The sequence below is a fragment of the Ranitomeya variabilis genome, chromosome 3 (genome assembly GCF_051348905.1).
Source record: "Ranitomeya variabilis isolate aRanVar5 chromosome 3, aRanVar5.hap1, whole genome shotgun sequence".
Classification (NCBI taxonomy): Eukaryota; Metazoa; Chordata; class Amphibia; order Anura; family Dendrobatidae; genus Ranitomeya; species Ranitomeya variabilis.
The window spans coordinates 537,590,367-537,612,172 of NC_135234.1; the positions used below are offsets into that span (position 1 = coordinate 537,590,367).

General features: G+C 43.9%; 1 long non-coding RNA gene across 1 annotated transcript in view; it reads right to left on the minus strand.

Moving 5' to 3' along the window:
* Window positions 1-1,446: 1,446 nt before the first annotated feature.
* LOC143816548 (uncharacterized) overlaps window positions 1,447-21,806 on the minus strand; it is a 187,476-nt gene continuing 167,116 nt past the window's right edge. The window contains exon 3 of the long non-coding RNA XR_013223957.1: window positions 1,447-1,549. This is a non-coding gene — a long non-coding RNA (uncharacterized LOC143816548). The remainder of the gene's footprint in view (window positions 1,550-21,806) is intronic.

Sequence of the window (21,806 nt, forward strand, 5' to 3'; positions counted from 1 at the left end):
TGCCGCTTGGCTGAGGCAGTGCTGCAGTGCTTCCAGCTTGTGACTGATGTGGTCATTTCAGAGATGGAGGCTGAAGAGGAGGCGCAGGAGCTGTTGACTGTGGTGGCAACCCTGATTGACCTAGGGCCCGCAATCCTTGGTGTTGGGAGGATGTGTTCCATCCCAAGGTCCAACTGGGTCCTGGATTCCACTATGTTAACCCAGTGTGCCATCAGCAAAATGTACCATCCCTGCCCACCAGCACCTGTCCACGTGTGGCAGTTTCCCAGTAACTGCATTGTTGAGGGCACGGCTAATGTTGTGGGACACGTGTTTGGACTTTTTCTGGTGGAGGAGGTGGCTGAGTTCTTCCTGGAAACAGGTTCTCATTGAATGGTTTGAGCAATGATACATTTAACATAGGGTGAATTTTCAGGCTGTTAGGAAGTTTTAAACTGAAAGCAACTGGGTTAACTTGTGCAGAAATTTGAAAAAGTCCTATGAATTTTTGACCCAATTTAGAAGACAGTACATTCGTTTTCAATTTTTTTTTTTTTTTTAAAAAGCTAAACCTTGCCTCCAACCTGAAGGGTAGAAAGGGTTTTGCGATGTTTATCTGCTCTTTCTTTGTATTCTTCTTGAGCCTTTTGTAACATCTTAAGTAGTTCTTTCTGAGCTTTTTGCAACTCTGTAAATATATCAGTAACCGAAGGAACCTAAGTATTAAATTGGAGATTAGGAATAAATACTGGATGCAAGCCATAGTTAGTAAAAAATGGACTTTGGGATGTAGATCTGTGTTTGGAGTTATTATAGGAAAATTATACTGTTGGTAAAAAGTCCACCCAGTCATCCTGTAGGTAAGAAATAAAACCGTGCAGGTATTGTTTGACAGTTTGGTTAGTTATTTCAGTCTGGTCGTTGAATTGTGGGTTGAAGTCAGTAGACAAATTGTCAGTAATTCCTAAAGCCGTACAGAAGCTTTTCCAAAATCTTGATGTAAACTGACCACCTCTAGCAGAAGTTACATTGTCAGGAATTCCATGCAGCCTAAATATCTCTTTGACAATTAATTCTGCAGTATGTTCAGCGATAGGAATCCCTTTAGTTGGCATAAAATGGCCCATCTTTGTGAGCCGATCCACGACAACAAGGATAGGTAATGGTGTCTTGTTCCGTACCCATGTTAAACAGGAGGAAACATATTTTCTCACATCCTACCTGCAATTAGACCACCAAAAAGAACAAAGCAGTAGCTCTTGCGTTTTTATGACTTCATGGTGTCCTACAAGTTTAGAATCATGGACATGTTTGAGGACTTCAAGTCAACCAGATTTGGGAACATATATTTGGTGGTTCTGCATCTAAAACCCCTCCTTAAAAGAAAGATTAATGTCTTTAGAAGGATGGTTAAGAAAAAAGTCAGTTTGGTATCCGTATTTAATCTTTATTAAAAATTATTTGGTGTCCAGTATTCCTTAAAAAATAATTTGGATGTAGAATGGTACAGTCAGTGTTAGATCTCTCCCAAGGTCCAGGCTCCCACCACAGAAATGCTCCTCCAAGGAATCTGAAAATATAAGAATGTCATAGAGATAAACAACAACAAATCAATCCAAGAAATCTCAAAACACAACCTTAATTAAGTGCTGAAACATGGCAGGGATGTTGCTAAGGCTGCAAGGCATAACCGGATACTCAAAATGTCCATATCTTGTCCTAAGGGCGGTTTTCCACTCATCTCCATGGTGAATTCATATGAGATTATAAGCTCCTCTTAGATCAAGATTGGTAAAAAATCTTGGCAGAACACAGTCTCTCCAGCAACTCAGGAATCAAGGGGCGTGGGTAGCGATTTTTAATGGTAATCTTATTTATTTCTCTGCAATCAATACATGGCTGCAGGGTTGAGTCCTTCTTTTCTACAAAAAAAGTGTCCTCCAGCTGGTGAAGAAGGTTACTATACTACGTGGCTGTGCTATATACTACGTGGCTGTGCTATATACTACATGGCTGTGCTATATACTACGTGGCTGTGCTATATGCTACGTGGCTGTGCTATATACTATCAAGCTGTGCTATATACTACTTGGGCTGTGTTATATACTAGTGGCTGTGCTATATACTATGTGGCTGTGTTATATACTACGTGGCTGTGTTATATACTACGTGGCTGTGTTATATACTAAGTGGCTGTGCTATTTGCTACCCATTTTGCACTTTTACAAATGTTCTACGTTACTACTTTCTAATGTTTACTTTAAAAAGTTTTCCATTAGAAAATTGTCATATTCAATGTATGCAGTTTTTTCTTTGCGGCAAGTTTAGCTAACAATAAAATGCCTGCTGGTAACTGAGGAAGAGGGAGTAGGTCACAAAAATTGGTATATAAGGGGTTGACTTATATAAAGCCCCTCCCCTATATTTCTCTGCTGTATCTGTGCATCATGAATCGTGGTATGTGTTAAAGGGGGAACCCACTGAGACTCTTTCGCCCAGCATAGAGCTCCATACAGAATATTGAGTCCCATACATTGCTAAAAATACTCCAAATACTCGCAGTCTTTCCTTTCTTCATTCAGTGAGTCTCTGATCATCTGATCAATTAGGAAGCACAATTTAATAAAGTCCTCTAAATTATCAGAGGTCTCGAGCCTTGCAAGTTCATCCTTTATTAACTCTGATAATCCTTGTTGAAATTGACTCCTCTGGGCAGCTAAATTCCATGTGGTGTCTGCAACCCAGCAGCGAAATTCTAAGGTATATCTAGGTACAGAGCGCCGGCATTGATGTAGGTTATGCAACTTGGTTTCAGCTGTAGCACAGCGATTTGGGTCATCAAGCACTTGACCCATAGCTGTGATGAAGTCATTAAGGAGGTCAGAATTCTTTTCCACATAAAGTGAGGCCCATGAAAGAGCCTCATCAGTCAGCAGATTAATGATGAAAAGAACCTTTTCCTGTCACTGGTAAACGGAGAAGGTTGCATCTGACAATAGATATGGCATTGATTAAGGAATCCATGATAATGCTAATGATCCTCACTGAATTTTTCAGGCATGCGTGCGTTTGATTCCGGGCCTGAGTGGCAAAAATACAGAAGTTTCCTTTGTAACTCAATAATATCTTTTTGCTGACCCAACACCTGCGTTTGCCACTTAGAATTTTTTTCTTGGTATGTGGCATCAAAATTCAGAGGTTAAGCAACTTGTTGCCTCAGGGTGGCTGCAACAGACTCTATTTTGTGCACGAGATTATGGGTTGGAGTAGTGGTATTGCAACCACTAGGGGCAGGACCAGCAGGTATCATAGTCAGGAATTGCTAGAGTTTGATACACAGGAGCAGCAATGTAGTTAAAGGATCAGCAGGTTGTGTAGTTAGAAATAGCCAGGGGTCAGTACACAGTAACAGTAGTATAATTTTGGATGAAGTAGAAGGTGAAAGGAAAGCTTGACTAAGGCTGTGTGCACACGTAGCAGATTTTTCACATTTTTTTCACGGTTTTGCGCTATAAAAACACTATAAAACTGCGAAAAAACGCTCACATTAAGCATCCTATTTAATAGAATGCAATTCGCATTTTTTGTGCACATGCGTTGTTTTCCTGAGCGGAATCGCATTCCAGAAAAAAACGCAACATGTTCATTAAATTTGCGGAATCACGGAGATTCCGCACACCTAGGAATGCATTGATCTGCAGATCATGTGCGGTTGGTACCAAGGGAGGAGGAGAGGAGACTCTCCTCCACGGACTGGGCACCATATAATTGTTAAAAAAAAATAATTACAATAAAAAATAGTGATATACTCACCTTCTGATGGCCCCAGAGTCTCAGCGGTGCACGTGGCCGCTTCCGTTCCTATAGATGCTTTGTGTGAAGGACCTGCGATGACGTCGCGGTCACGTGACCGTGACGTCATCGAAGGTCCTGCACACAAAGCATCTATAGGAACGGAAGCCGCTGAGGAGATCGGGGGCCATCAAAAGGTGAGTATAACCATTTATTTATTTATTTTTTTATTATTTTTAACATTATATCTTTTACTATTGATGCTGCATAGCCAGCATCAATAGTAAAAAAGTTGGTCACACTTGTCAAACACTATGTTTGACAAGTGTGACCAACCTGTCAATCAGTTTTCCAAGCGATGCTACAGATCGCTTGGAAAACGCTAGCATTCTGCAAGCTAATTATGCTTGCAAAACGCTAGTGTTTAGCAGGAATATGCATGCCAATTCTGCATGCAATATACCCACGGCAGGAGTTGCAGAATTGCCGCAGAAATGTCCACGGCAATTCTGCGACGTGTGCACTTAGCCTAAAGGTTGGGAGCTCAATAATCTCACAAAGAAGGGAATGCAATGCCAGGTTTAAATAGGGTGTTCAATCAGGAGTTTACAGGGTGGAGCCAATCAGGAACTTAGTGGAGACAATTGGGAACAACACAGGTACTAGTATTTGGGTTAGCAATGAACTGTCCAATGAGCTGAATAGCTCAGGGGGAAAAGCTGCTGCCTGGTGCCCAAGAGCTGCAGGGTTCGAGTCCTGATGTGAGGAATATTATTGACTGTTTTATATAATTGGTTATTCATACACTATGATCTAGTACCAAATCCGTGCCTTTGTTGTAAGTGTACCTAGAGGGCATACGGATGTTTCACAGTCACAACAATCTGCACAGCTGATCAGCCGGCGCACTCCATGTATCCAAGTTCCCTCTGCAGCTTATTCGGTAAGCGCTATAGCTTGCTGAATAAGGAGGGCCAAACATATTAGCTCATCTCTAGTCTCTGTAGCAATACTTTACAGCCTCTAGCTCTGTATATATTTCAAATTATTCTGTGCATGTTTTAATTGTTCAAATAATATGTAATATTTTATAGGCATATATACTCTCAGGGTTTTTACCCCCTTTTGTGGTACAATACTAATCGTTTTGAGTTTTGCCCAGTGCATATTTTCTCGTGTAATTTGTGGACATTTTGTAAACTAAACATTTAATTTTTGTAAAGGAACATGGCAGGAAGTTGTCAATTCTTCTGGAACGCTACCACTACTATGGATACTGAATGTAATTTTATAGAGTTTTACACATATATGTGCTGACATTTTCTCAGTAACAAGGTGTATTTTGAAATATATTCATCTTGTTGATCTTTCATACTGGCGAAGAAGCTTGCCAAAATGAAGTCATTGCTGGCCAGTTAGCACTGTATGATACTATATCCTGCTTTGCCAGTCATATTTTTAGGGATATGACACAATAAATATTCTGTGAAACACTGATACTAAGCGTCAGTAAGAAAGATAGACTTGCCAGCAGTAAATTCTACAAATTAATAAAATACTGTAGCTAACAAGCTAACACACGTGAGAGTTTTTACTATATGCCAGGGTAATTCTGATAAACATTGCCCACTCCTTTGCCCCCAATACTCAAACTATTTTTTTTTTAATTCATATTACTTCTATGTTCCAAAAACTTACAGCTGAATGAGATCTGCTGGCTTAGTTTTAATATTCTTATTATGTCTGTGTAAAGTACCCAATGAAGGTAGTCATGGGCGAGTTGCTGATCCCGCTCGCCTTGTCACTATACAGACGATATGTGTCTCCATCCCGGTGTGTTTCTATGTGTGGGGTGCATCACACTTACTTCTGGCCTGCAGGCCTCCATTGGTTCCAGGTTTTCCTCTTCTGGAACCTTGGCAGCAATCAATCCAGGGGACACAGGTTTTGTAAAAATAATCAAACTTTTACTGGACAGGTGCCGGTCTATACAAACAGGCATATAGGATAAGGCCCAATGTGTTATCATCTTTCACACAGGTACCGGACACAACTTCAGCCCTGATTCTTGGTGTAGGTAGAGTGTCCCTCTTGTTTTCTTCACTAGCACTAGGAAGTTATCTCCACTGCTAGTGCAGCGCTCCAGAGTCCTGGTCGTTGCAGTACTGACGCTCCACCATTAAGGGGAGTGATGGTACGTCTGATGGCACTAAAGGAGTTCACCTGACCAGGTATCACAGTCACACATTACACTTCACACTCTGGCCACCAGGGGGAGCAAAGGGTTCTATGTATTAGGCCACTCCTCACAATCTGGTAAAACTGGGGGTTGGATAGGAAGTTAGAGAGAAGCTGACTGGGTTTTGCCCAGGCAACATCCTGTGGCAGAGGGTGTTGCAGGGGAAGATTCAGGGGGGTGTCTGTCAGGGGTGGGATCCTGACAGCGGCCTAGCGAAAAGGACAGAACGTTACGGAGCCGCGCCTGCACCCGTTGCGGTGGCATCCTAAGAAAGGACACGAAGCGAGGTTTATTGTGGAGAAGTGAGAAATGAGATCACAGCACAAAGGAGAGTAGAACCAGTGGGAGTCATGCCTTAAGATCGTGGCAACATCCTACTGAGGCGCGTGGCCGGAACGCCGAGGAAGTATTGGGCTCCAAGCATTACTTCAAACAGCGGCAGGACAGTTAACTATAGGTTGGCTGTCTCACCTAAATCACCTAAGCAGACATAGGAGGCAATTGTGGGAGAGGGGCGTCTCTAGGGTCCCAGAATAACTCCAGGCCTACCCGTCATAACGGGTGCCTCCTAGCCAAATCATCTGGGGGACGGAGAGAAAGAACATCAGAAACAACAGTTGTGAGGACTATCCCGTGGTGCTCAGCAGAGAGGTACTACAACACACAGGCGCTAGAAGGTAGGCACTGATTTCCACCTGCAAAGGGAACTCTGGATGTGCCTTCGGACCGGCCGGTCTCAGCCAGCCCTGTTAGCAGTGCTCTGGATTGCGGATCCTGAAGCCTTCAGTAAAGAGACTGCAACCCCGTGTCCTCGTTATTCATTGCACCTTGCACCACGCACCATCATCACATCTTTCATTGGACGCCCCTTAGCAGGGTCACGGACCGGGTCTAGCCACCGTGACAACCCCAGGACCGAGACAGAGAGGCCCGGTACCGAGTACCCCGCGGCCCTGCGTCTGGGGGCGCTCCACTAGCAGGGCACCCAGATTGCAACACTTCCTTTCTCATAGAGTCTGAGTCCATATTTCCCTGTATCTTTACAGGCTGGCGCGTCCAAGGGCCCCAACGTCCATCTCAAGGCTCCCTAGGCTGGCAGACGGAATCATATGCAAGGGGATTTCTGGCAATCCACTTCCCCCAGTATTAGGCCCACGTTGTGCCTAGCAGCCTATTGCTTGACACTGCTGATGACACTTCACACTACTGTCCTGCACTGACCTGTCACTTTCTGAACTTGACACTAACGCTCAATTCCCCCTCCCCAAACTGGATCGGCCATTACCGTTAACCTGGCCTAGGCTAGGCTGCAGCCCCAGTGGTTGCTACCCTTGACAACATGCATGGATATAAAATTATTTTAACCCCTTAGACTGTCAGGGAGCAAACCATCAGCTCCACCACTCCTACATTTGCAAGACCCAGACTCTTCCCTAGTCCTACTCCACTAATCTTAGATTTCCACAGGAATTCTCCATGATCTAAGTTTAGTTTAGTAGAACCATGAAGGAGGGCGATGGGTTTAGCAGCCCAAATATAGAAATTAAAATCTATCCATATTACACCTGATTGAGACTTATTTGTTTTCCTTGAAATTAACAAAATCCTGATAAACACCCCCCTCCTATTCATCATCAAACTACCAAACATCTGTATGCAGACAGACTAGCACTACATTTTGTAAGCCTAAACCCAAGCCAGAGAGAGATGTCTCCTGCTAGACAAGCATAATGTTTAGTATAATGAGGTCACTTTGTTGAGTCAAGTGGGATCACACAATTTGCTCAGTATGTGCCTATTTTCATATTGACCATCATATTTGGGATATCCACTAGCCAGCATGCATTTTTTTAACAAAATGAGGATTAATAGCAGCATAAGGGCGAAGAGAACCATTGCCAAGCATTTCACTCTTGTGTCGAGATCTGATCTTTCATTTGATAAAAGAAAATCTAAAAAATGAATTTCATGTACAAGGGACCTTGTATATCAGTTAAATGTCTTGAACAAATTGTGGACTTGATACTGTCCAAATAGCAGTAGAGAAAACCCTGTTGTACCTATCTAGGTTTGTACAAGATCAATCTTCTTAATTTAATTCTAAGACGATTATAAAGTTGCTTTAGTTACATAGATGCATTGGAAAGATAAAAAAAAATAGTTGTAAACATGTATATACTTTCTAATCTAATGTTCTAATTTTTCCCATACACATCAAAACATTTTATTTAATTATTTTTTTTACATTTTTTTCCCCTGATTTTTTAAATTCAACTCCAAGGGTATATTCATAGGAGGCGAATACGCAGATTTCTTTTGGAGCTGCAGATGGAAATCCTGCGGTATATCACAGTAGAAGCAACATTTGTGGTAGTTCTTCATGTGCAGGTTTAGCAGCAGAATTGGAGAATCTGAATCAAAATTTTATATTGAAAATTTATAACCAAAAATGACTGAATTGTTCGTAATTATTACTGGTTACTAGTTGGTTACACGGTTGCTGTATATAATGCACAATATAAATTACGGCAAAAATGTTCCCCTTTTGTGTGACTATCCCAAAATAGTATAAATAGAATGGAATTGAGAGCTCCCTTGTAAAGTACAACTATACAAACTGTTTGCCAATTGTTCAGACTGTAATGTGGGCTAAATACCAGTGTGAAATTCTACCATGAGGATTGAAGGCTCTAACCCTCTGGAAGTGTGTCGCTTTAACAGTTTATGTACAGCAGCTCCAGTTACAGATGCTCAGCAGACTCTTCAGACACATAAACAGGATGATTTTCTGTCTACGGACCCCAAGGTCAATGACCTTTACAGCACATTCATATTGTGTCAAAATTCCCTCTAATACCAGATCAGCCTGGGATTTTACAGAGCGCTGAAAGGGATAATTGTCCGGAGTGGATTGCGTCTAATTCTGGATGTCTCAGCGTTCTTTATTATTCATCACCTATAGTTAACTATTTCACCACTTATATTTATAGGATACAACAAATTACTCTAAGAATTACTGATTTTTTCACAGTTTATGCTTTATTTTTACGTGACCCTGAAGTTCTAGATGAAAATCATCCAGAGTAAGTTATTGTACTTCAGATTGTATTATTAGATGTTACTAACTAATATCAGACTGTATTCTTTGTCATTGTTGGGTAAATTATCGTCTTGTGCCACATAAAGTTTACATCCAGTTTGATTTAAAGCACCACTGTGGGGTTGTTTCTTTATTTCACCACCGGATAGGTATCAGTAAGGTATGTTCCCTGTGTGTAGTGAAATACTTACCGGTCGACATCTTCTGCTGTTCTTGTCGCCGCCCCAGTCCTCTTTGGCATCACGTTACCGGAGTTGTGCCTAGCTGAATCGCTCCTGTGTTTGCTGCAAGTCTATAAGACTCAGAATGAGGCTCTCATATATTTACTTTAAGAGAAATAGTGACCATTAAAGGGGTGGTCAGAAACTAACATTAAATCCTAAATGTTTGTCTAGTAAATGTAATAAGATATTATACTTTAATTAACCCCTTCATGACCTTAGGCTACTTTCACATTAGCATCGTGTGATGCACGTCGCAATGCGTCGTTTTGGAGAAAAAAGCCCATCCTGCAAAGTTGCCCGCAGGATGCATTTTTTCTCCATACACTTGCATTAGGGATGCATTGCGACGGATTGCCACACATCGCATCCGTCGTGCGACAGATGCGTCGTATTTTGGCGGACCGTCGGCACAAAAAAACATTCCATGTAACTTTTTGTGTGCGTCGTGTCCGCCATTTTCGACCACGCATGTGCGGCCGAAACTCCGCCCCCTCCTCCCCGGGACTCACAAACTGCATCCGCTGCCTACGTTGTGCTACATTAACACACTGTCCTTCGGTACGTCGGGCCGACGGTTTGCGACGGCCCGTATCGACGGACTAGTGTAAAAGTAGCCTTAGACGTATCCATACGTAAAGGTTGGGAAGGACTTCCCAACCTTGGATGTATGAATATGTCCTGGCGATTTTGCGCGCACAGTCTCTGCTCAAGCGTGATCGCCACCGGGAGCTCTCTCTGCCCAGAGCGATGTCAGCACTCTTCCATCGCGAGGGGTCGATCATTGCCATGGTGACCTCTCTGATTCACCAATTTATTATTTTAAAAAATCCTCGTAGCTCTGAAGTAATCCATGGCGCTCCCATGACATCCATCGATTCCCATACTCCAACCTAGGTCACTCCTGGTCATGACTCACGAGCGATAACATCAGTAACTCAGTAGCATCATTGCTCATGAGACATGACCAGGAGTGACCTACGGATGCTGTACAGAATCAGAGCAGCCGGCTCCTGCGAGTCCCGGCGGATCTGAACAGCAGTGACATCTTTAACTACACCACTCATCAGAGTTGCCGAGTCTCATAGAGTCCAGCATGGTGTTTTTTAAAATAATATTTTATAGTGTTTTTTTCTTTTAATTTAGGTTAGTTTTCTTTTACTAGGTTAGTAATGAGAGTGTCTGATAGATGCCTCTCCATTACTAACCTCTGGGCTTTATGCCAGTTAACATTACAAAGCTGACATCAACCCCATAAACCATTATCCTGATTGCCATCGCTCCATGGACAATCGGGAAGAGCCAGGCCAAGCACCAGAATTGGCGCATCTCATGTGATGCACCAATTCTGGGGTGGCTGCGGACTATTTTTATGCTGGGAAGGGCCCAATGACCAGGTACCTTCCCAGCCCGATAATATAAGCCCCCAGCTGTCTGCTTTACCTTGGTTGGTTCTGAAAAATAGGGGGGGGGAACCACAGGTAATTTATTTATTTAATAGCTTTAACAAGGCTAACAACCCATTAGCCCCACAAAAAAGGCACTAAAGGGTGCTAGTTTATTATATGTAGGGGGATTGTGACATTAAATCTATTCTATATACTGTATCTATTCTGTTCTGATGGTTCGGGCCTGCCTTTGAGATGTGTGTAAAAATTGGGTGGCCTACGGATGGTCTGTGTGCCACGTGATTTCTTTCTCACACCCATGGACATGCATTAGCAAGTGCGATACAATTCTTGCATCCAATTGCAGCATGGTGCAATTTTTTTTCTCAGTCCGATTTAAGCTGAGGAAAAACATGCAGATGAGCACTGACTCATTTTATAACATTGCCAGTGTGAGCGAGCCCTTACACAGAATCTATTTAATTTATGGTGTTTCTTTCCTTACCATCTACTGTAAAGTTGTGTTGCCCTGGTTGGTGAAACACAATCCTACCATCAGTTTGGAGACTCGTGAGGTTAAGTCCTGGAGGCATTTTTGTTTTTCCAGTTGTTTATCTAAATTCCTGACATCTATAAGATCTCTTCTTTCAGATTTTATTCAGGATTTTGAGGTTGTTTTTTTTCTGAGACTAAATGTAAAGTTTTTCCCCTGCATAGGTCATATGATTGTGCTATCGAATTTATCACAGGGGGCAAATTTCCTAAATCTCATCTATTTAACCTCTCTCTTTCTTAAACAGATGCCTTTAAAGAGTACATTCAAAATAGTCTCTCAAAGGGTCAAAAAATGCCTTCCACCTCACCAGTCACTGGAATTTTTCTTTGTTAAGAAAAAAGATGGAGGTTTGTATCCTTGTTTGGATTTTAGAGACATTAGTACGAATACTGTACGTAATCCATACATATTACCTTTTATTCCTGATCTGCGGGGGCCAAATGGGTTTCTAAACTGGATCTGAGGGGACATATAACCTTATACGTGTTCATCAAGGTGACAAAAGACTGCCTTCAATACACTCTAGGGTCACTTTGAAAATGTAGTGATGCAATTCAGTTTGACCATTGTTCCAGCAGTGTTTCAGAACTTCATAAATAATATTTTTTTCTTCTTTGGTGGGTAGATTTGTGGTGACATACTTGGATGATATCTTTATTTACTCAGGTTCTCGTGAGGAGCATTGAGAACATGTTTGTCATGAAGAACCTGAAGCCAAGCTAAAGAAGTGTCAATCTGAGGTGCAGCAGATTCAGCTTTTGGGTCATTTAGTTTCTGCTAAAGGTTTTCAGATGGATTCCATTAAGGTACAGGCTGTCCTTGATTGGGTATATCCTGCAGAGGTTTTGCTAATTATTATCGTAAGTTCATTAAGAACTTCTCAGCCATAGTCAAAACTACTGATATGATCAAGAAGGGTACTGAGTTTTCCTCTTGATTTACTGAGGCTGTAGACCGGCAGGGTCAGTTGCAGTTTTTAGTGTGTTACCTATTTTGCCAAGTGAGTTGCTACACTATCATAACACACTCGCACTGTACAGTGATTGTGCATGGCCAACAAACATGTACAGCAGTTATTTCTAAGGGATTAAACCTTGAGCTAAAGGTACCTTCACACTAAACGATATCGCTAGCGATCCGTGACGTTGCAGCGTCCTGGCTAGCGATATCGTTTAGTTTGACACGCAGCAACGATCAGGATCCTGCTGTGATATCGCTGGTCGTTGAACAAAGTTCAGAACTTTATTTGGTCGTCAGACCGGCGTGTATCGTCGTGTTTGACACCAAAAGCAACGATACCAGCGATGTTTTACACTGGTAACCAGGGTAAACATCGGGTTACTAAGCGCAGGGCCGCGCTTAGTAACCCGATGTTTACCCTGGTTACCAGTGTAAAATGTAAAAAAAACAAACTACATACTCACCTTCGCGTCCCCCGGCGTCCGCTTCCCACACTGACTGAGCGCCGTAAAGTGAAAGTGAAAGTACAGCACAGCGGTGACGTCACCGCTCTGCTGTTAGGGCCGGCGCTCAGTCAGTGCAGGAAGCGGACGCCGGGGGACGCGAATGTAAGTATGTACTGTTTGTTTTTTTTACATTTTACGCTGGTAACCAGGGTAAACATCGGGTTACTAAGGCTACGTTCACATTTGCGTTGTGCGCCGCAGCGTCGGCGCCGCAGCGCACAACGCAAACAAAAACGCAGCAAAACGCATGCACAACGCTGCGTTTTGCGCCGCATGCGTCGTTTTTTTCATTGAATTTGGACGCAGCAAAAATGCAACTTGCTGCGTCCTCTGCGCCCCGACGCGGGCGCCGCAGCGACGCATGCGGCGCAAAACGCAAGTGCGCCGCATGTCCATGCGCCCCCATGTTAAATATAGGGGCGCATGACGCATGCGGCGCCGCTGCGGCGCCCGACGCTGCGGCGCTGGCCGCAAATGTGAACGTAGCCTAAGCGCGGCATCGTTGGTCGCTGGAGAGCGGGCTGTGTGACAGCTCTCCAGCGATCAAACAGCGACGCTGCAGCGATCGGCATCGTTGTCGCTATCGCTGCAGCGTCGCTTAATGTGAAGGTACCTTAAGTTTACTCAGACTGCTGACTGTTCATAAATTACACTTTATAAAATGATGATTCCTTTTTTAATTATATTTTGTCCTATAAGTAATTGTAAAAATTTATAACAAAATTGCAACATATTCTCACAACCTATTTCAGTTTTTTTTTATAGGAATTTGTTGTCCTGCAGAACATTTTTTGTTTCTCTTAAACAACAGACTATATGTTGCTATTAGAATCAACATTTCCTTTTACAACATTTAAAGTGTATCTATCATTTACAAAAACTAAATATTTAGAAGCATTGAACATGTCTCCAATTTTCTAATAAATACATTTCTAAAGGTGCGATTGACATGAAACTCTCCTCAGATGTCGGTAACAACCCATTCAATCCACACAGGTATAGAAATCAAACATAGATGTCCATTAGGATCCAATTAAGTTATGTGTATATAATATAGGGGTTGTATAATGATGCAAATAGCTAAGCGTCAGGGTCCTTAGACTCCACACAATCACCCAAAACTCTGCTCTGATGTATTCAGCTCCCATTTGAGCTGCGAGCACACAGCGTTGTATGAGCTGAATAGTAACGCTATGGGCCCGATTCATCAAAGCTTTCATGCCAGAATTCTGTCAATGTCTTGTGCCATTGTAAATTACCTTAATCAACTCAAGTGAGATAACCTTCTGTGACACGTTATCAAGATGGTGCATTAGTTGGCAAGTTAAACTGTTTAGCAACATATTACAGAAAATGAAAAAACCACCAGCACAACCTTCAAATTGAAAATGGCAGAGCATAGAGACAGATGTTCCTTGAGTAGATTAATAATAATAATAATAATTTTATTTATATAGCGCCAACATATTCCGCAGCGCTTTACAAATTATAGAGGGGACTGGTACAGACAATAGACATTACAGCATAACAGAAATCACAGTTCAATATAGATACCAGGAGGAATGAGGGCCCTGCTCGCAAGCTTACAAACTATGAGGAAAATGGGAGACACAGGAGGTGGATGGTAACTTGCTTTAATTATTCGGACCAGCCATAGTGTAAGGATCGGGTGTTCATTTAAAGCTGCATGAACCAGTTAACAGCCTAAGTATGTAGCAGTACAGACACAGAGGGCTATTAACTGCATAAAGTGTATGAGAACATGATGTGAGGAACCTGATTATGTTTGGGGTTTTTTGAATGGCCCACACAGGGATAGTTAGGTTAATGCGTTGAGGCGGTAGGCCAATCTGAACAAATGAGTTTTTAGGGCACGCTTAAAACTGTGGGGATTGGGGATTAATCGTATTAACCTAGGTAGTGCATTCCAAAGAATCGGCGCAGCACGTGTAAAGTCTTGGAGACGGGAGTGGGAGGTTCTGATTATTGAGGATGCTAACCTGAGGTCATTAGCGGAGCGGAGGGCACGGGTAGGGTGGTAGACTGAGACCAGAGAGGAGATGTAGGGTGGTGCTGAGCCATGGAGTGCTTTGTGGATGAGGGTAGTAGCTTTGTACTGGATTTGGTTTGGATGTGACACTTTCCTCACAAAACTATACATGTTAATCTGCTCAATTCCTTCAGCTCTATTGGACTGCATTTTTTATGTGACAGATCCCCTTTAAACTTCAGTGACTAAGTGATTACTATGAATCCATTGCCTTATGTTTCATATTTTATTATTTTAGGGTGATTAATTAGAATTCATTGAAAAGTTCCACAAATGGTATTTTCTAAATGGTAGGTAATATTCTGCATATACAGTGGCATGTAAAAGTTTGGGCACCCCTGGTCAAGATTACTGTTATTGTGAAGAGTTAGGCAAGTTGAAGATGAAATGATTTCTAAAAGGCTTAAAGTTAAAGATAATAATAATAATAATAATGACACATTTCCTTTGTATTTGTGTTGTACATATATATTCGTCTCTTAAATTGTAAAAATTACAAAAATGAAAATGGGCCAATGTAAAAGTTTGCATGGTTAGTACTCAGTAGCAGAAATGAGCGAAACTTTCAAAGTTCGGTTCGGAGAGCGCCCCGATGTTTGAATTCAATGGGAGGCAAAGCCAAACGCATACACAACACCTTCAGGGGAGCAAAAAAAGCTGCAAAAACAGCTCAAATTAGGGGCAGACACCAGGAGAAGTGGCATCAATTGACCCAGAGTACAAATAGTATAAATACGCAGCATGGATGTGTAACACCCCAGGTTACCAGGTGTTACAGTGATGTTGCCTTCCTTTCGGGGAGGGTGATATCATGCTTGGAGGCAGGAAGGATTCTCTTTACCAGGTAAGCACACACATGCAACACATTCTGAATCCAGGCCAGGAGGGGGAGCTCAGGACCCAGATTCAGGGGAGCTTCCCCAGCTTTAAGTTTTCTGGCCTGGAGGAGGAGTTAGCCAGTCTGAGAGAGACACTGAGACTGAAGGAAGTCTGGAACAGAGGACAGACAGCGGAGCTGTGCAGCCAGGACTGAGCTGCAGCACCTGGGAAGGATGAGAACCCAAGGGGTTGTTGTATGCAGTGAAGCAATTGAGGGAAGGAGCACAGGAGTGGAAAAGGGCTCAGAGGGGAACTGTGAGCAGGCACCCTCAGAGCCGAAGCACAAAAACCGGGTACCGGGAGCCTGAGGCTTCTGTGGGACTCTGACACATAGCAGAACTGGAGGGCAGCTTAGAACTGTACGTAATTTGCTCGCACCACACCTGGAGGTGAAGCAGCACCGTAGGAGCCCGGGTCATGATAGAGACCCTGCAAAATGGCTCAAGCTGCTCATCATACAGGTACCTGTCCTAGGTCAGGAGTGAGAGGACTTTGGCAGCAACCTTAAGGCAGCAGGGACCTTGTATACTAGCGCAGTAGGAAGGCTTACGGACCTCACCTGGGAGAGAGATCACCTTTGCCTCCAAGCCGCCCAGACCATATCACCACCTGTGCCTGGTACCCTGGACTGTGGACTACTACCACCAGTAAACCAGGTAAAGACTTTACAACTTGTATCCTCCACTTATTCGTTGGCATACCCCATTCCTGCCACACACCTTGGGAGCCCTGGGCACCCGCTTCACCTGTAGGAAGCATCACCATCTAGCCACCATACCATCACCCCAGAGGACCCCTTTAAGCGGCGTCGGTCCCTACTGACCGAGAACCACAGCTGGCGTCATGAAAATAGACTTTCACAATACCATTTAAAAGACCTTTCCCTTTTAGTTGAGTCCCAGGTGTTATGGACTGGTGATTTAGGAGCGACATGCGACTAGCTCTGAGCAGGTGGTAACTATACTGACCGCAGTTCCTGATCTTAACACAACCCTAGAAGTAGCCGTGGGATGTTCCTGTCTCTCCCTAGACACCTCGTCACAGCCTAAGAGCTAACTACCCCTAAAGGTAGAAACCGGAAAGCTATCTTGCCTCAGAGAAAATCCCCAAAGGATAGGACAGCCCCCCAAAAAAAAATAACTGTGAGTGGAGAGGGAAATGACATACGTAGAATGAAACAAGATGTAGCAAAGGAGGCCACTTCTAGCTAGATAGATAGTACAGGACAGAACACTGTGCGGTCAGTAATAAAAACTAGAAAAAGTCCACCGCAGAGAATTCAAAAATCTCCACACCTGACTAAAGGTGTGGAGGGCAAAATCTGCTGCCCAGAGCTTCCAGCTAGCTGAATAGATCCATACTGATAAGCTGGACAAATGAGAAAAACATAGAATATGCTGAACAATAAAGTCCACAACAAGTGGACTGCAAAAGGACAAGCAAGGACTTATCTTTGCTGAACAGGTCAGAGTGTCAGGGAAATCCAAAAGAGCCGTGACTCCAAGCAGGAACAATTGACAACTGGCATTGATTGAGGGATAAGGCCAGACTAAAATAGCCGAGCCAGAAAGACGATCAGTGGAAGCAGCTGCTGATGCTAAATCCAAGAAGCAGCCATACCACTCAAAACCACCGGAGGGAGCCCAAGAGCAGAACTCACAAAAGTGCCACTTACAGCCACCGGAGGGAGCCCAAGAGCGGAATTCACAACACCCAGGGCCATGGACCGGGTCGCAGCCACTGTGACATCCCCTTTAAGAGTGACCGGATCCGGTGCTGAGTACCCCACTGCCCTGCTAGGGTGACTCAACTAATTTTGGCGTCATGAACAGGATGTACCGACCCATTGGAATGGGTTCGGTGCGCTATGGATTGTAATGGACTGTGTAAAATTGTTAATGGCCGCCATTGCTGCACCACAAGGCGGATAAAGGAGGAAGAAGATGTGGTGCCATGGGTGGAGTTTGAGAACCGTCGTGAAAGCTTGATCCACCCCCTACAGAGACTCTAATGCTAACCAAAGATGTCCGTCACCAGGACGGATCCACCCCCAGAGATGGCCGGCGGGAAAGTGGAAGAGGCACCGCCCATTATAAGAGAGAAACAAGATGGAGAAGGAGAAAGACGCGGGAAAGCGTGGCAGCAGTATGGCTGCACGCTATCTGGAAAATGCATTGGCGGACAGCAGTGAAGAGCCGCTGAAACCTACTGACTCCAACAGAGAGACCCCTGGTCAGCAGCGGCAAGAAACCTCGGACCTGAAGCCTACCCTAGATCCGGAGCTCCTCACCGCGGAGATGGAGGAGCTAACCCGACAACTCCTGCAGACCCAGATGACAGCGGTGGCAGCCTGGAAAGGGTCCCTGATCCGCAGAATGGAAACTGAAACTCACCGGAGCTTATCACCAGCGCTCACAGCCCCATCGGAGCCGGAGGGAGCGACCCTGCTGCAGGAGATGGTGCCGACAGGAGACCCAGAGCCTGCACCTGTAACCCCGAAGGAGCCAGAAAGTAAGGCGCTGCTGGAAAGTAAGAGGAAACTGACGGAGAACTCGGAGCTTGCACCTGTGACGCCAGAAAGCGAGACACCGTGTTAGGGCTAGCGGAACGCACCGAGTAAATATAGATGTTTATTATTATTGGTGTGTTCACAGCCCGGGGTCCACCGTGCAGGAGGAACCTGCTGCTAGTGAATGGTGGCATTATTTGGCGGTATAGACTGGCTGTTACTTTACAGAGTAGCCGTGAAAGGAAAGCACTGTGCCCTGTTAGACTCACAGGAGCACAAGCTAACTGCCAAACTCATAGCAGTCTGTGGTCATGCAAGCACACAATCTCCTCACCGGAGGTGCTGGTATTCTAGGGGCTTATTTCAGCCGGGTCCCTGAATACAATCACACATAATACACTGGCGCAAAGCACATAACTTGGATTGATACTAGCGCATGGCCGTGCGGTCATGCTAACCTTTTATAGCTGCAGCAAGTACAGAACCTTCCCAGAAGGACCAATGGGAGGCTGCCACAGAAGTTGTGCACCTTCAGGACCTTCCTAGAGGACCAATGGGATTAGCTGCAGTATCTAAGCATGTGACCCTTGATCTCCAACGAGAGATCGTACCCTGGGCATGCTCAGAAGGGGAAAAGCAGGACTTAGTCCAAAAAAGTCTGCTCGCCGCTGCCCAGTACTGGCTACAATGGCAGAAGCTGGAAAGGCAGCAGTAACCCTTTGCATAGAGTCAGACTGAGCGAGATGCTGGGACCGACATCTCTGCTGAGCAGACTCCACTGAGGCAGGAGAAGAATGGGAGACCGCAGCGGAGATGGCCCGAGATTCCTCCTGTGTAGAGATGGGAACTCGACCCCTAACATCACCCCCTCTCCCAGGGCCCCCCCCCCTGGACCTCTCTATGCTCAAAGGCAGCAATGAGCTGTGGAGCCTGAATGTGCTCAGAAGGTTCCCAGGACTCATAACCCTTCCAGTCCACCAAATAAATTTTTTTGTCGTGTACCACCTTGCACCCCAAAATAGCATTCACCTCGTAATCGTCCGTAGACGAATCCGATGTCCCGGCAGATGACTCGGAAAACCGGGACATGTATACGGGCTTCAATAGGGACACATGAAAGGTGTCGGTGATACCCAGGCGTGGCGGAAGGGCTAAACGGTAGACCACAGGGTTAACCTGCTCGAGGACCTTGAAAGGGCCCAAGTAGCGACGTGCAAACTTAGTGGACTCAACTCGCAGCCTGATGTTACGGGCAGAGAGCCACACTAAGTCGCCAGGAGCAAAGGTCGGAGCGTGGCGCCGATGTGCATCGGCGGAGGACCTCATTCTCTCCTTGGAGGCCAAAATGGCATCCTGAGTGCGGTCCTGTTAGCCGGAGTATTACCACAGCAGCGCGTGTTACTTCATATAAGCAGCAGAATCCAACGTAAGGCAAACTGTGTTTAATATATGCAGCTTGAACTGGAACAAAATAAGAAAGCTTTGACAGTAACTACCGATATAATCTAGTCCATGTAACACATGTCTCTCTGTGAAGGAAACAGCAGCAGAAAGATGCAATCAGTGAGTGTCCTGTGACCCTTTTTTTTTTTTTTTTATACAAACTTTAACAATCACAGCATAGCTGACAAATGAACACTCATAGACATTCAATGCAGACTACAACAGGAATGGAGTTGTTGCATTTAAACTTATTCCAACACCCCCACTCAACAACTGCTTATCCTGTTAGTCCCATTGCAGTTCTGAATTCTTCAAACTTGGCTCTTGACAATGGCTTTGTCAAAACATCTGCTAACATCTTGTCAGATTCACAGTAAACAAACTTTAGAACTTCACGCTCTACTAAGTCACGCAAGTGATGATGTTTAACATCAATGTGCTTTGTTCTTGCACTTATCCTTTCACTGCTGGCGAGCTTGATACATCCTTGGTTGTCCTCATAGATAACAGTTGGTTCAGCTAGTGGTTTGCCGAATTCTTCCAAAAGTTGCTTCAACCAAATTAACTCTTGACTTGCATGAGCAGCTGATGTATATTCTGCTTCTGTAGAAGACAATGCAACTGACACTTGTTTTCTACTCGACCATGAGATTGAAGTGTGTCCTAACTTGAACAAGTAACCACTTGTTGATCTTCGATCACTTGAGTCTCCAGCCCAATCTGCATCTACATATCCTCTGAGAATTAGATCTCCTGATGCAGAAATCTTTAGACTTAACTCTTGGGTTGCCTTAAGATACTGAAGAAGTCTCTTAATTGCATTCCAATCTCTTTGGCGTGGCTTGCTTACACGTCGGCAGAGAATTCCCACTGTGGCTGAGATATCTGGACGGGTTGTGGTTGCTATGTATAGAAGTGCCCCCACTGCTTGTCTGTAACTGTCATTTGTGGGTAGCAGATCTTCTTCTCCTTCCAATTTTAGGTAAGATGGATCCATTGGAGTTGATATGCCTTTGGCTTCTGACATTCCAAACTGGTTTAGAACTGTGGAGATTTTAGAATTTTGATTAAGAAGAAAACTTCCATCTTCCTCTCTCTGGATTTGGATTCCCAAATAGTATGTCACATCTCCAAGGTCCTTGGTCTCGAAATGCTTGTTCAGAATTTGACCTAGTTTTGAAATTTCTCTCTCTTCTTGATGCGCTATTATTACATCATCCACATATAGAATAACATACATCCAATCTTGTGATACACCTTTTGTATACAAACATGGATCCGCTTGAGACCTTTTAAATCCTTCGTCGATTAACACTTTGTTCATCTTAGTGTTCCATGCTCTTGCTGATTGCTTAAGGCCGTAGAGAGATTTTTGCATTCTGCAAACAAGGTTCTCTTTACCCCTTTTAACATAGCCTTCTGGTTGAGTCATGTACAGCTCTTCTTCAATGTCTCCATGTAGAAAGGCTGTTTTGATGTCAAAATGTCTTACTTTCATCTGCTGAACAGCAGCTATGGATAATAAAGTTCTGAATGTAGTTTGCTTGGCAACTGGAGCAAAAGTAGCATCATAATCTTCACCATATTTTTGTGAATATCCTTTTGCGACCAATCTTGCTTTAAAACGGTGAATATTACCTTCGGAGTCATATTTGTTCTTAAAGACCCACTTACATCCAATTGCTTTCTTGCCTTGAGGTAGCTCTGTGAGCTCCCATGTTTTGAGCTTATGAAGGGATTCCATTTCTTCATCAGCAGCTTTTATCCATTTTTGCTTCTTATGAATAGGCAGTTTTTGCATTTCCTGCCATGACTGTGGCTCTTCTTCTGGAATTGATCTGACCATATAAGAAAGGCGTTTAGCTGGAATTCCTTTATTTGATCTTTCTGATCTTCTGATCTCCTGAGGTTGGCTTGGTTCTTCTGTTTCTTTTTCAGTACTTTCAGAGCATATCCAGACTTCAGTATTTTCTTTGAGATTCTCTTCAATGTCTGGAATCACTGACTGAAATTCTTGTTCCTTAGGTTGAATTATTTGCGTAACCTCATGAAATTTGAGCGATACTGAGTTTTCATCAATCACTACATCTCTGCTGATTGTTACTGTGTTGGTCTGTGGATGCAGGATTCTGTATCCTTTCTGAGTTTCACTGTACCCCACAAGAACTCCTTCCTTTGCATGAG